Here is a 16,860-nt window from a genome sequence, read left to right as displayed (position 1 = left end):
TACATTTTTGAAACATCGTGCTGTATATCGGTTTCACCATATCTCTCATGGTGAAGAATCACTGAAAAAATTATCAAATCCGGATCCGGATCTTCACCGAAATCGAATCGGTACGTCCTCACTTAACGGGCAACTGAATTGACGCAAAAGAGTATGACAAACAGAGGAGACAGAGACAAGAGGGAGTGGGCAGGAGTGCTACAACTGCCATGATGAGGCCTCCCCAAAATTTGCAGGAAACATGGTTGGTTGTGGCAGTGCAAAGGGCAGGAGAGGGGTTGGGGGGGGGGGGAGGAGGAATGGTCGAAAGTCAATGTGAAGAGGTTGTAGATTTGTGGGACGATTGGGATAACTGTGAAGAGGAATGGTATTGCTGTGGGGATGAGGAGGACCACTGTATAGAGGAGCACCACAACAGCAGAAGCGGGTCAGCTGTGGGATGATAGCATTGCTGGGGACACCGCTGTGTAGTCCAAATCCCAGCACATGATTACGTGGTGCCTCGGATGGTAAGGGGGATTATTGAAGGACATAAGAATCAGCTTGTTGTTGTCACCGAACCAATTCATCCACCTCGTTTTGTCATCGCTTATCCACAACTTTTTTAAATATCATGTGATGAATAGTTTTTGGCCACATCTCTCAATGGTGAAAAATCACGTTAAATTTTTTTTTCAGATTTAGATCCAGGTTCGAATCTTCACCAAAATTTAATCAGTTCATCCATGTCACTCACCCATCCCGTCCACCAAGTTTCATCTGAATCCATCCACAATTTTTTTTGAGATTTCATGCAATTTCGTTTTTGGCCCATCTCTCAATGGTGAAGAATCACTTTAAAACGTCTAGAATCCGGATCTTGATTCGGATCTTCACCAACATCAAGCGTCGTTGTCCTTCGCCAGTCTCCTACATGCACAAGTAATTTCAGAACGATTGCTTGAAAACTGTGGCCAAAAACCGTGTGACAAACAGACAACGGCTACACACGAACATACGCAAAAGCATTTTTCGCCAAGTAACAAATAAATGAAATTGCTCGTTGAGCAAGGAATTGCCGGAATAACTTTGTCATATCTCCATGATCTCTGAAAACACAAAAACCTGGAAATCAATTTGGTTCTTATAATTCGATACTGCTACTGTTTAATGAGTTATAGCACTTAGTTTGGTCAAGATCATAACTTGGAAGTCAATCGGACTTGAAATTGCGTTTATATCACAATTTGAAATTTTTGACTCGACCCCCCCTGACATTCGACCCCCGACCGCTAAGAAGGGTGTTGGTGTGACACCCCAATGAGACATATGGTTGGATGCAGTATTGGAAGATGCACATTTTGGATTTGGTTTGAAGTCGATACGACCATTTTACCGGACGTTATTGCGAAAATAAGAATTTCGGTTTTTCAGTGACCTTGACCTTGTCCGTTGACCTAGATTCACCAAAAACGACAAGCTTCTAAGTTGGACAATGGCCAACATCTGTACCCAGTTTGGTCATGATCACTGAGACGGTGTGGCTACTACAGGGTAAACAAACACAAACAAACAGACAGACAGACAGACAGACACAGAATGACACACACAACCGACCAACATAATTGCCGAAATCCGAAGGATTCCAGCAATTAATGAACAATCACTCAGACACTGACATTTGGCAAAAAAGATCAAAGTACAATTGCACTCGGTAAAGCACATACCTCTGCCAGGTGGAACAGTTTATGTTTCATATCCCACTGATCGGCAGGATCCCAACCAAAATCAAATCCTCTTGTTCTTGTCACCTATTCAACTCATCCACCTGGTTTTGTTAAAACTCGTCCACAACTTTTTGAGATATCATGATGTATCATGAGAATGGTTGAATTAATTGACTTGATATGCAAATCCTGTTCAAATTCAATTGAATCAGATGAAAATTGAGGATTTTAGAAATTGCACCTAAGTTGACCTTTGGCCTATTTTGACATTTTGACCGATGTGGACCTCAGACGTAGTTGGTGGTTGAATTCAGTGACCTGATATGCAAATCCTCTTCAAATTTGAAGTCAATCGGATGAAAATTGAGGATTTTAGAAATCTGAAAAAGTTTTTGACCTTTGGCCTATGATGACCTTTTGACCTTTTGACATCAAAAATAAATAGGATTCTGTCGGACCACCAACTCATCCGTTTGGTGAAGTTTTGTGAAGATCGGTTTGAAGTTGTGACCTGTCGGCGATTAAAGGTGAGCGGACAGACAAACAGGAGTGATCAACATACTTGGTGAAAAAATTTTTTCAACAAGTAATTCATGAAATGTATGGGAAAGGAGGTGCAGTTCACGGTTCGAGTACGGTATTTATATATTCAGCCACACCTTGCTTTGCGTGACGGTAACATACTCTTATTGGTTTTCAGTTGATATAATCCATTCTCGAAATTGTTTAATTTTTTTTGTTATCTTTAATGTTAAGTAGTGTTGATGCCAATTGCCAATGCCTTGAAGTCGAATGGGGTAGTGGTATTGATTATTTAAAGAGTCAAACCAATCTGAGTCGTGCGTAGTGAGTGCTTTGGCAGATATTTAATGGATTTTCTTGTGCGACACTCTTGAGTCCCTCAGTGAAGAACATGATTCAGAGACATTTTAGTTAGTGGACGTGAAAGATCCCACCCACTGTGTCCTTTTCAAAGAGGAGGCGAGCTATCGCCGGCAGCACTGTAAAATTCGAAATATCCTGCCCAAACCAGCAGAGGGCACTGCATCATAGGCACGGCCGCACCCTCAGCCAATGATCCTACCCCCTCGGCCTTGTGCCGCATACGAAAGAAGATGATGAAAAACTTTGTTGTCATGGAATTATCTAATTTAAAACCACTTTTATCTTTTCACAGCTTCAGCACTCATTAATGACAGGATTTTGTAAAATTCCCTGGCTCATGGACCATATTACTCTCCAACTTTACACCTGGAGCTTTCAGGTGTTCATTAAAGCATTGAAACACTTGAGCCTTCGTCAAATAGATCCAGCTCAATTTCAGGGTCTAAAGCTTCCCTTTAAGTCATTGACCACTTTGACTGCACGTTGGTATTCTAATAGTAACATAACTTTTCTGGTCAAATTAATCATTTAATTTACCGACATTGAGGGGTGGGAGCGGGGGCACTGCATCAACGGCATACAAGGACATGAGTAATGATCCAACCACAGAACAAATTGATTCATTGAATCCTTGTAAAAAAAATTTTTTTTTTGCTCTTCAGGTGGATGATGGCTGTCATGTGCAGTCTGTGGCTGCTGGTTTGCATCATTTTCTGGGGGTGCAGCTGTGTCACTGATGCAGTGCCCTCTATTCCCAGTATGCTGGCACTCATTTCACCAACTTCAGAAGGATGCCAGGCTGTCAACCCCACCTGGTGTTTATTCAACAGAAAACAGGGGCTCAAACTCAAGACCCTAAGATCTGAAGCCAGCCACCTTCAGCATTAAGCCACCAGGCTGATTAACCTCCACCATCGAAGATGGACGGAGGTTACTGTTTTCACCCCTTTTTGTTTGTTTGTTTGTTTGTTTGTGAACAGTATTACGGAAAAACTCCTGGACGGATTTCGACGAAACTCGGTGGGGGGATTAGCTATGGTCCAAGGATCATGCCATTAGATTTTGGACTTGGTCCAAAGTCCAATATGGCCGCTATGGCAGCCATTTTAAAAAAATATTAGAATTTTTGTTTTTGCATTTCTACATGTTTTAAGTGATTTCCAACCAAAAAAAAAAAAATTTTGTTTGAGAAAAAAAACAAAATTTTGCAACTTTTTTTCAAAAAAATTTCGTTTTTATTTGAAAAATATTTGAATTTTTTTTGCATTTCTCCATGCTTTAAGTGATTTCCAACCCCCCCCCAAAAAAATTTGTTAGAGAAAAAAAAATTAGAAATTTTGCAACTTTTTTTGCAAAAAAATTTCGATTTTTTTTTTTGGCATTTCTACATGCGCGTCGATCTAGTTTAGTTTATTCAATCGTGGTTCAGTAGAGTCTGATCCGTTTTGACCTACAATGAATAGGACATCAGGTTCACTTAAGTGACCCAGCAGTATTGGCGGCGGAGGTTTTGCACTCTACCGAGTGCTCCCCCTCTAGTTATATGTGGATTACCCATTATTATTGATCCCTGAACCAAGTTTCGAGTGAATTCAAACAAACTGTTTGTTTTAAGCACAAAAATCATCACCTATACAATACCGTCAACTTAACCATAATGGACACATGGGAAGAAGCAAATTCTCTGATTAATTGACCTCAGAGCAACACGGGCTCCGCCGGGACCCTTATAAGTACTTACCGGTGGTGAAGTGGATTATTTCCTGGCGATGGAGGCTCGACATATTCTCAGATGTAATCTGTGCCCGAAACCCGACAAACCCTTCTCCACTACCCTCGAGAGACTGACAATGCAGATTGCGATGCAAGTTCGAGTCCGTTGGCTGGTCAGGTAATTCGAGTGAAGTCCAGGTAGGGGAAGCTCTGAAGCACCCTCTATGAATTTGGGATCACCGTCTTACCTGTTCTGCACCTTTTCTCAGTCTCACTAGGAATTCAAGCTGATGATCGATTTATGAAGCTGAGAGCAGACTAGAACGAGTGGTCAGGAAATTTAACACGAACGTTGCTCAGAGCTCATTCAACCAGCCTTGGTGGCAACATGGTTTGAGTGTCTGCTCTGAGTATGAGAGTTATCAGGTATGAGAGGTCAGCATGTTGATCTCCATCTGAGTCATATCAAAGACTTTAAAAACAGTAATGTTAAAAAACACGTTAAAATGTCTATAATTAGGTCACGGACTTAAAAATTAGATCAAGGTCAAAAAAAAACCTCGAACAAGTGCACACTTTTTATTCCCATTATTGATGCAAAATTTCATTCCAAAAGTCCAAGTCGGATCCCAGATCCAGCTCAGACATTGGCAGAAAAAGGGAGGATGACAGTTTATTGCTGGGTCAGGAATCCAACCCAGGCTGTACAGCTCAGAGTAAGTGTGCAAACCTCTCAGCTATCCTGCGATGATGTGGTGTGGTGATTCATTGTTTTATGTTACAATCATTGTAATCATCTAATTTATTTTGCTCTCCCAACTCCGGTATTGAACCACCACATCACCATCGAAGATTGAAGAGTGCACCAAGTGCCTTCACCAAGCACTCCACAAAACAGTTGAAGAAACTTTGAAAAACGAAATGTATAATTACCTCCACCACCGAAGGTGGAAGGTTATGCTTTCACCCCTCTCTGTCTGTTTGTTTGTCTGTTTGTTTGTCTGTCTGTTTGTCTGCTTGTGTGCAGGATATCTCAAAAAGCTGTGGATGGATTCGTATAAAATCTGGTGGACAGTTTGGGTGTGTGACAAGGACGAACTGATTCGATTTTGGTGAAGATCTGGATACGGATCTGGATACAATAATCATTTAATTTTTAAGTGATTATTCACCATTGAGAGATGGGGCCAAAAGCGATATATAGCACGATATCTCAAAAATGTATTGGGCCCGAGATGTTCTTGTGGATCAGGCGTTACGTGGCAGAGGTATGCATTCTACCGAGTGCGCTTCTAGTTTTTATTTGTATTTGTCTATGCTGAAGTGATGGGTCATATAATGAAAGATCATACAAAAAGGGGAAATGTGGTGTGAAATATAATTGCACATTTTCAGTGAGCCATCCAACGCAAGAGACAACAACAGGGTTCCAAACGCAGGCTCATGGCTCCTGAACTTTGTTGAAGTCGATCAATATACAGTATTCAGTGACAGTGCAAATATTGTAGAGCACTCGCTAAGTAGCTTAAGCACTCCAACGAAACGGTTGAGAAGGAATGGTTGGCTTGGCAATCGATTAGCAATCGCTGATTCATCACATGCAACACCTTCTGGAGACACCCGAGAGATCAAACTATGTCCGAATTAGACAAATGAACACTTTTTTTAACAGTCGGAACTGCTACTCAGTTCAATCTGAAGCTTAAATTTTGAAACGTCACTTAGTTTAAGAGATTCTCGAGGTTATGTCATGTGCGGAAATGAAATGAAACCATGAACGCTGGCGTCTCCGGGCAGTTATACGCATTGCAAAGTATCCAGCGATTCATAGGCATGTTGATCAGATATTCGATGATATGAGTGAGGAAAATCAAAAACATAACTTCATTGTGAAAAAACCAATCGTTGCGGCCAATTCAAACTCGAGGCATGGTTGAGCAGGCCAAAAAACATGGCGACTTCAGACCCCAGTGAGGTTACCCGGGAAATGAATTAATACCTCAGAGAGGATATGCCGATAAAGGTGGTGGCCGAGGATATGCCTGATAAAGGATAGAATTAAATAATACCAGGAAATCAGCCAAAGGTAGAGGCGATTCAGCCCATTATGCCTGCACAAACACCATACTAAAATTAAAAAAATCCAAAGAAGAAGATGCAAATTTTTTTTTTTTTTGTTATTTTTATCTATTTATTTGAAGTTTTTGTAGTTTTGGGATTTTTTTTCTTCTTCTTCCCCTCAGGGGAGGGGGCATAGGCTTGGTTAAAAACACACATCAACCACACAACACCTCTTGATGAGAACCTCACCAACAGCACTCCATACACATGCACACAATCACCCATCAATGCTCAAACTACCCAAAAGTTTGACCAACATCCCAATACCCCTCTATCTCCATAACTTCCAGGTACCTATGTAATTCTAATTTAAACTTATCTGCTGTTTCTGCTGCCACTATCTTTCCAGGGAGGCCATTCCAGGGAAGCCTAACCCTAACTACTCTCTGAGTAAAAGTCCTCTGTGTGCTACCATCTTAACTCTCCTCTTCTTTACTCTCAGATTATGGCCCCTGGTCATATCACTGTCTACTCTGTTGAATAATTCATCTGCACTTATTTTATTGATAACTTTCATTATTTAAACATCTCTATCATATCTCCTCGTAACCGCCTCCTTTCTAGTGAATAAAACTCTGTCTCCTTCTGCCGCTCCTCACAGCTGAGTCTAACTTGGCCCGGAATCAATCTAGTAGCCGTGCGCTGAACCTTCTCTGTGGCATCTATGTCCTTCCTGAGTTGTGGTGACCAAAACTGCACACAATATTCTAGATGTGGCCTCACTAAATTCCTATACAATGTTAACACCACCTCTTTTGATTTATAAATGATTCCCCTCTGAATACAACCTAAAACCCAACTTGTTTTACCTATAGCTGCTTGGCACTTTGCTGCCTCCTCACCTCCTGTATCTATTACCACCCCCAGATCCTTCTCCTGTGTGACACTCTCCAAAATTACCCCTTGCATCCTTTAATCTCTATTTTCATTGTTCTTTCCCATCTCTAACACCTTACCCTTGCTCAGATTAAATTCCATCTGCAAATGTTTTGCCCAATCTATGCAAGTATCAATACTTACCTGAATATGATCACCACCCACTCTGCTATCCACCTCACCTCTAAGCTTTGTGTCATCTGCAAATTTGGAAAGCTTACTCTTCACCCCATTATCCAAATCATTGATGTAAATAATGAACATTACTGATCCCTGAGGTATCCCACGACTTTCATTCTCCCAGCAAGAAATCCTCCCACTCACAGCCACTCTTTGCTTCTTATTACTAAGCCAGTTTGCAATCCAATTAGCTACTTGACCAGCCACTCCACAAGCACTCACTTTGGCTAACAACCTCCTTTGTGGTACCTTATCAAATGCCTCCTTAAAGTCTAGATCTACCATGTCCACTGCCTTTCCATCATCCCCCCAATCAGACACTGCTTCATAAAACTCTAAAAGATTTGTTAGACAGGAACTACCTTTGGTAAACCCATGCTAACTACCTTTAATTAGTTTGTATTTATTTAAATAGTTCCTCATCTGGTCCTTAATTAATGTCTCCAACACCTTCCCCACAACTGAAGTCAAACTAACAGGTCTATCGTTTCCCAATTCTTCTCTGGCTCCTTTCTTAAATAGTGGTGTTACATTTTCTGCTCTCCAATCCTCTGATACCTGTTTAGGCCAGGGAATCTATGAAAATATATCGCCAAACCCACCACAAATTGCAATAGAAACCATTCAAGTGTTTTTTCACTCCAAGTATGCTATAGAATGACGTACTAAAAATCACTGAAAATCCAAGTTGGGGAACATGTTTATTTTTCAAAATAGCCGCCAAAACTGATAATTTTAGAATCAGCCCTATATCAGCAAGTAATAGTGCTAAAAAAAAATATGTGAAACACTTAGGTACATGTTATTGGACACTTTTTAAACTTGTCACAGACTTCACATTCAAAGTGATGCCAAAACTAGCATATTTAGAAATAGCCAAATATATTAGCAATTACTTGGGATTCATATATAAATAAAACATCTTGAAATTTCCTTGGTTCAGACATTTCGGAAATGAATGAAATTCTAAGATATGTTGGATACATTGTATTATGGTTGTCATAGCGCTAAAGTATTGTTACGTTTGAGGGGGGGGGGGTATGCATTCAAAGGGTAATTAGGATGTTTAATTAGGAATGCCATGCTGTTCGAGTTTACCAGGATCTCGATGTAATAAGTAGCAATTCAGTGGTGATAAGTTGTCTAGTAAATGTTCATTTCTTCAAGGGGGGAAATGATAATTGTCACGTAATTAGATAGGGACACGGGATAGGGTAAGTGTGTCTGCGTAAACCCCTTTTGGTATTCTCTGGAGACTGGCCGTGACGTCACAGGACAGTCCAGCGGATGGCTCCGCCCCGTGATCACGATTGGCAGAAGGCGACGGCGCTGGGCCAATAAACGGCTCGATTGGAAGTGACGAGGGTAGGAGGATAAAAAGGTTCTGTTCGGGGTCGAAAAGGAAGAGGAAGAAGATTACAACCAAAAGATCGTTTTTTTTTTTGGTGTAGGGGCTGTTGCGCGGGGAGCATCCTTGTTGTTGTGCTGATTCGATCGTGTTCTTGATCGTGTCTTGGAGCCTTGCTGAGCCTCGTGCCTCACCTTGGTTGGCTCTGGGGTTCTGCTGACTCGGAGTACGGGGTCGAACGGCGGGCGGACCTGCCTCCCTCTCCTGCTCGCAACTTGGCGCCAGAACTGGTTCCCTGGCGGCTGTGAGCAGACTTGGGCCAAGACCAGGAGGTCGACAGCACCACGGTTTCTCCTGCCCCCCTGACGAGAGCAAGGCCAGCTCGTCCGACGCCGATCCAGGGACAGTTGCGTCCACACCACGGTCCAGCCTGACCACCAGAAATAGCTACGTTTTGTGTGTGTGTGTGTGTGTGTGTGTGTGTGTGTGTGTGTGTGTGTGTGTGCTTGGCGCCTTAGAGGGATTGAGAACTGTATATTCATTGGAATTGTCTGTGTTTTTCCCCACGCCCGATCCCACACCATCCCGTCGAATCGCCCCGGATCCCTCTTCTTGCCGAGTCTTGTTATTTCTGGTAATAATAAAAACAAATAAACATCATCAACTCAGTGAAAAGTGACTCGTGCCACCTTCCTCGTCCCGTTTGCGGTAGAGCGATTAGAACCGCCATGTTTGGGTTATAAATAAATAAACCGCCTCCATCGTTTCGGCTCATTCTACGTTGGCGGGACTGTTCAAGTCCCATGGACGTCACAGTATTTCTTTCTCTTCATATTACAGTGTAATTAGCTGATCATGGACAAGTGTTTTCTGTGAGGAACCTCTATCCAATGGAGAGCCAACTTCCACATTACACATCAAAGGATGTGAAGGCATTGCCAAGGCTAATGAGTTGCAGAACAGAAATATTAGTACTGTGCCCGGCCAAGTTGTGCATGTCAAGTGTAGGAAGGACTTCTGTTCCCCCGCAGTGCATAGTCAGTGACAACAAAAAGCAGGGACATGACTCCGCAGCTCCCAGTAGTTCAACATGTGCACGTCGATCCACAAGTATGACATTCAATTACAAAGAAAAGTGCATATTTTGTGGTGTTTGCTTTGCAAAAAAAAAACCACAAACCAACACATAAACTTATCTCAGTCAGAACAATGGATTTCCAGAAGACCATAATGCAGATATGCAATGAACGCAATGATTTGTGGTCAGACACTGCCAGAGGTAGAATTGAGTATGCACAGGATCTACATGCTGCAGATGCGGTACACCACAACCTCTGCAGCACAAACTTTAGAACAGGAAGGGAAGTACTGTGGGGGAAAATTTATATTAATGCATTCAAAATTGTAACAAATGGAGTTTTAGAAATGTAACTTTTATGCTACAAGTTGAATTGGCTGTCCTTTCTGGCCAAGAGACTTTTGCCCTAAATGATGATAAATGTCTTGGTCTGGAGCGGAGTGACCTGAGCTGATAACAGCAAACCTTTGCCTCGAAATGTACAAAGTGGCTTCTCGTTTAAAGGACACGTCTGCAGTCTGGGGTGATAGCCCCCACCACTCTCTCATGAAAGTATAAAATGCTTTGAAATGTAAAATTGTTTCAGTGCAAGCACGTGAGGAAGTATTAGAATCCCAGTGGCTTGTGCTACTTGGAACTGACCAAGTACCAAGTTAGAATAAAACTCTCTGATGTAATGTGGAAGTGAATTGAATTGCCTTGGTCTAACTGTTAACTAAAGTAAGAATAAATGAAATAGAACCAAATAATATTGCAATCAATGGGGATTCTTAAGTTCATTGTACGAGGGTGAGAAGTGTATGGTGGATAATTAGAAAATAAATTGTTTCACAAGGAAGGACTTGTGTGGACATTGGTTTTATCAGGGTCTGTGGGTTTTATGCAGGATATTATAACCAAATCGGACAAACGTTAAACTCTGTCTGAAGTCAAATAGGATTCCACAATTGGCCAGGTAGAATCCTTCAATGATCACAACAAGATGGGTTAAAAAAATCCACATCAGTTGGTCCAGTGACTCGGATTCGAACCGACGTTGGTGCGGTGCTCGTGACCAGAGATGCTTAATCTGCCTGAGGCAGTGCCTGGAGGAACGTCAAGTGCTTGAGCAAAGGTAAGGGAGAGCGCTCTCAGCAGGTAACACATTTCGAACAAAGAAAAGTTCATTGTCAGATAATTTTATTGAGAGAAAGAAGAGGATCTGGCGGAGAGAGTCCCTTTTTAAAGTAAATGATAAGTACTGTAGTTGTTTTGGAAAAGTGCTGGAGAAGAAGAGGAGTCAGATGACAATAAGAGGCTCGATAAGGAGCCAGACGAGTAATTAAATGGGAATGATGAAGCGACATGCCACATGTTTGCATTGATACGGACCAGCTGTGAGATAGAGGCCGAGGATACAGCTGAGACGCCGAGATAGGGTTAAAATAGATAAATATTACAAGTTACTTGTTTGTAAGAGTTATAAGAGTTACTTTTTGTTCATTAAACTCACTGGAAGTTTGTTGGCAGTGAGGTTGTTATATTATATTGTGTGGAGGTTTTACGGATTTGTAAATGCAATGATTTGCACGAAACGTTTTGTCGAGTGCAGGAGACTATTGACCGGCTGGGAGCGTGGCTGGTGATTTGCATTGAGATGCATGTGTTGCTGAGAAAAGAAAAAAAATTAAAATGAAACTTGTGCGAGTCCAATATTCACTGCAATGAAACGTGTTCTGTTGGGATTTTGACAATATTTTAACTCGTGCTGAGATGAGCTGTGGGTCTGTTTGGGTTGGCATGTTATGCATTCTTGCCGTTGTATTTCCATGTGAACATCGCAAGCTGCGACACTGCAGCTCGCCTCCTCCACTGGATCTGTGGGGGGTGGCATGTCTCGACACTGAGTCTGTGTTTGAGTCTTAGCTTTAAGTGTGAAATTCGATTAATATGTAGATTCAAGAGGATGGCGGCTATTGTGTCAAAGTGTGCATACCGTTGGCAATGACTTTGAAATGATATAGAAATGTGAGTGGTATTTATCACGTGATCACACGCAAGTCTATGAGATGCTGAAGATTTATTTTTTGATTTATGGATTTTAAAAGGAAATATTTTATTGTTTTGACCAAAAAGTTGTTTAAGAGAGATTGGATGTTTATTAGTCTGAAGTTTAAGATGCTTTTCCCAAGACTGGGATAAGTTTGGGGAGGGTGTAGCTACATGTGTAGACAAAGTGTTTGAGCTGCAATTTAAATGATATTCGCCTGATGACAGATTTGACAAGTGATTTGACAATTTTTGTACAACTATTTAAAATGATTTATTTGTTTTGATAAAGGATAATGGATTCGTAATTGCGAAGGTCAGAGGAAGTGATAGATGGTTTGTGTATGCGAGTTGGGAAAATGGCAGCATGTTTGCTGTTTTGGTGAGAGAGAAGTGGATAGATGGAAAAATGTCAGAGATTTAAAATGTCGATGGAATTCAGTGTTGTTTTAGAGAGATTGGTTAAACATTAATTTTGAGATATTTTACGCTCTGCAGCCAAGGACGCTCTGCAGCTCGGTAACTGTGTTAGTTACTTTCAGACTAAGCTCATAAAAATAGAAAATTGGGGGAAAAGAACTCATTGGGAAGGAACCATCATGTTTCTTTTAGTTGTAATTAATATAAACTTTTGTTTTGATATTTCAAATTGAGAATCCTTTACCTAAGGACTTTGTTAATCTTTTAATTGAGGATAGGAAAAAGTTACTGAGAATTAAATCAAGATTTAAAAAAAAATGGCAGTTGCTCTGAAACTATTTGTGAATGAAACTGTAAATTGTTTAGCAGATGTGAATGTTAAAATGGTTTCTGTGCAAAATCGATTTTGATTCGGTTCTTGAAGAAATAGATTACTTTCATATTTTGGGATAAATGATGGAATATTTTTGTGAAAAGAATTATTGATCGCAAATTGGAACCCTGTTAAAGACTGTTTGCTTTTACATGGAAATAGCAAATAAGATGAATGTTTTGAGTGTACGTACAACTGAGATTTCTGTATATTTTAGTTGTCATTTAGGGAAATAATAAGGAAAGAGATAAAATATTGAAAATGCAAGTTGAATGCTTTGGAAGAACCTTTGTTCGTCTTGTGGAAATACATGAGCCCATGATGTTTACTCATGATGTTTACTCGATGTTAACTTTGGGTTTGTTTTTCGGAGTGTTGAACGCAGTTAAACTATGAAATGTACGATTTCGTCTAAATGAAGTTTGGAAAGAACTTCCACACAAAGACTGGACGATGGGAGAACCCAGATTTTTGTGACTGAGCATTCAACACGTGATCATGCCCCTTCCTGAGGAGATAAGATGGAGAAATGTAGGAAAAGAAAGAAAAAAACCCACTGAGGAGAAGGTTGAGCAAAGTCTTAACGTCGGCATTGTGTGGTGCCTGCGTGGATCAATGTTCTCAACCACACTCTCGATTGCCGCTCTGCAAATACATCGTGAACTTGCTGTGGTTGCTTCAATGTACGACAGGCCTGGAATTCCACACTGCGCTCCTTCAACCCAGTGTCCGGCCCAATACAAGCTTGTACTTGCCCACATCTACCTTCTCCTCAGCTCAAGGAGTGCTTCGATTGTGTTTCCCGTTGGGTGCTGCTCTATCCACACCCTGACCTGTTTATCTTCTGACTTCGGGTAGCATGTTTTCAATGTGTGACACATGCTGATGAACAGGTCATAAATTAAATGGAAACTCACTCATTTTCTGATATGAGCATTCGCTGCCATTGTTGATCGAACTTGAGTAATGGAAATCTTTTCTCCTTCAGGAACGGGACATGGTAATCATGTGTAAGAAAAATTATTCAAATTTTCCTTAAAAAAAAAACGGGGGAGTGGGGGGGGGGGGAAAAATTTATATTAATGTATTCTAAATTGTAACAAATGGAGTTTTAGAAATGTAAGTTTTATGCTACAAGTTGAATTGGCTGTCATTTCTGGCCAAGAGACTTTTGCCCTAAATGATGATAAATGTCTTGGTCTGGGGCGGGGAGACCTGAGCTGATAACGGCGAACCTTTGCCTCGAAATGTACGAAGTGGCTTCTCGTCTGGAGGACATGTATGCAGTCTGGCTTGATAGCCCCCACCACTCTCCCATGAAAGTATAAAATGCTTTGAAATGTAAAATTGTTTCAGTGCAAGTACCTGAGGAAGTATTAGAATCTCAGTGGATTGTGCTCCTTGGAACTGACCAAATACCAAGTTAGAATAAAACTCTCTGATGTAATGTGGAAGTGAATTGAATCGGGTTGGTCTAACTGTTAACTAAAGTAAGAATAAATGAAATAGAACCAAATAATATTGCAATCAATGGGGATTCTTAAGTTCATTGTACAAGGGTGAGAAGTGTATGGTGTATAATTAGAAAATAAATTGTTTCACAAGGAAGGACTTATGTGGACATCGGTTTTATCAGGGTCTGTGGGTTTTATGCAGGATTTTATAACCAAATCGGACAAACGTTAAACTCTGCCTGAAGTCAAATAGGATTCCACAATCGGCCAGGTAGAATCCTTCAACGATCACATCAAGGTGGGTTAAAAAAATCCACATCAGTACCAAATGAGTTCGTTGCAGAAGAAATGATCCCTCCAAAACGGCCTAAGCAGGGCAGACCCTCCGATTCAGTATGAGCAGATGCTTTCATTAAGGTAGCCGAGTATCTGGAGGCCAATGACGTTGAACAAACAACTATACAAGATCTAATACATAAAATGGATGAATTTCTGGATGGCACTGACAGTGAATCATATGGATTGACTTACATGAAAGATAAACTTCAAAAACACTTCGGCGACAACATAACGATCACCGAGATCAGTGGAAAACGAAATGTGGTTACATTTCGCCATAAAGCATCCGCTATCCTCCACAAATTCTCCAGTCAACCCAAGAAAAGCAACAACACTGCAGAGAAAATGAGACTCATTGAGACTGCTGCCAAACCGATTAAAAGTGATGTCAAATCAGTGGAAGAGACAAAAGAGGTATACCCAGATTCAAGTACAATGACATCTACTGATGAGGCAATGTCATTCTTACCTGAATTATTGAAACTTCTGCTTCAGAAACTCGCAGTTGGGAAGAATGCTGATAAGAAAATAGCATCGTTGGGCCAAGCCATTATGCAATGCATTCGACCACGAGTTCTACTTGCTCCCTTACAGCTTGGTTTAGGCGTACAAATGCACCACCATTTTGGGTCTAAATTTCTCATCGACTCTCCCCATGCACACGGTTTCTGTAGCTCATAAAGGGAAGTGCAGAAATTTGAGTGCAGTGCAGCAGTCACCCAAGGAACAGACATACCAAACTACACTGAAGGCCAATTCATTCAGTATATGGTTGACAATGTAGACCATAACATTAGGACAATTGATGGCCTGAACACTTTCCATGGCATGGGCATAATTGCCACTGTAACCCCTAGGACACAGACCACAAGTAGAGTACCACGCATATCTGTTACAATGGAGGATGTTGCAGCAGTGGGTCTCATCAATATCCGACACCTAACATCTCCTTGCAGTGGATTAGCCTCACTGAGGTATGGATTACTGGAAGACAAGAAGGAGCAGGATAGAACTTCCAACTTCGACCTCCTGTGGAAGATCTCCCTAACAGTACGCTCTCCACGTCCAGCATGGTCCGGAATGATGCAGGCAGTGCAGAAGGGCCCACACCCGGGCCAGTCATCTGTTCTCTTTTTACCCTTGATAGACATGAACCCTGGTGATATATCCTGTATATATTCTGATATAGGGCTGATTCTAAAATTATCAGATTTGGCGGCCATCTTGAAAAATAAACATGTCCCCCTACTTGGATTTTCGGTGACTTTTGGTATGTCATTCTATACTATATTTAGAGTGAAAAAATACTTGAATGGTTTCTATTGCAATTTGTGGTGGGTATATCACTAGATTCCCTGGCCGAGTTCTGACTACAAGGAACTACTGAAAATATCCGTTAACATCCCACCGACCTGCTCAGCCACCTTCATCAATACTCTCAGGTGCATATTATCTGGCCCCAGAGCCTTATCTTCTCTTAGATTACCTGGCTGTTCCTTTACTACCTCCAGTTCAACCTGGATCTTCTGTAAAAGCCCTTTCTCACTTCCTTGTTAAATATTCTCAGCTATTGGCAATTCTCCTGACTGTTCTTGTGTAAAAGTTGAAGAAAAATACCTGTTTAATAAGCCTGCCATCTCACTTTCATCATGAACCACTCTCCCGGTGCTCTTCCTCAATGGGCCCACACTGGTCCTAACCTGTTATTTTCCCCTGATATACTTAAAGAATGTCTTGCTATTACGTTTAATGTTCTTAGCCATATCCTTCGCATACTCTGTTTTGGCTTGCCGAGTTATTTTCTTAATTTGCCTCTGTTTACTCCGATAGTGATATAAATCAAACTCCAGTGCTGTTATTTTAAACCTAACAAATGCCTTCTGCTTCTCCTTTATAGCATTCCTTATCTCACTGCACAACCAACCTGGTCTCTTTCTGCTTCTTGTTTTACACCTCATTGGAATGTACTTACTCTGCCCTCTACACATTTGGTCCTTGAAGAATTCCCATTTCTCTGATGCCTATTGTCCTATTGTTAGCTTCTCCCAATCTACATTACCCAACTCTCTCCTCATACCCTCAAGGTTTGCCTTCCTGAAATCTAATCGCCTTACCTTACTGTCCTGAACTCTAACCCTTAACAGAATCTTTGCACACACAATGTTATGGTCACTTGCTCTTAAATGCTCCCCTACCTCCACCTCCTCCACCATATTGGGATCAACACTTAAAAGGAGGTCTAACACTGCACTCCCTCTTAAAAGGAGGTCTAACACTGAACTCCCTCTAGTGAGCTTATCTACAAACTGGGTTAAAAAGAAATCCTGGACTAAAACTAG

The 16,860-nt window shown here is 41.2% G+C and overlaps 2 pseudogenes; both read left to right on the top strand.

The window, feature by feature from the left end:
• The first annotated feature begins 299 nt into the window (after positions 1-299).
• On the top strand, positions 300-12,500 carry LOC147021738 (uncharacterized; annotated as a pseudogene).
• A 2,030-nt stretch (positions 12,501-14,530) lies between these two features.
• Positions 14,531-16,427, top strand: LOC147021737 (uncharacterized; annotated as a pseudogene).
• The last annotated feature ends 433 nt before the right edge of the window (positions 16,428-16,860 follow it).

This window comes from Eptatretus burgeri, chromosome 8 (genome assembly GCF_056783735.1).
Source record: "Eptatretus burgeri isolate ZD-2024b chromosome 8, Ebu_testis_v1, whole genome shotgun sequence".
Taxonomy (NCBI): Eukaryota; Metazoa; Chordata; class Myxini; order Myxiniformes; family Myxinidae; genus Eptatretus; species Eptatretus burgeri.
The sequence above is the reverse complement of the archived record's forward strand: the minus strand, read 5'-3'. Positions and strand labels throughout refer to the sequence as shown.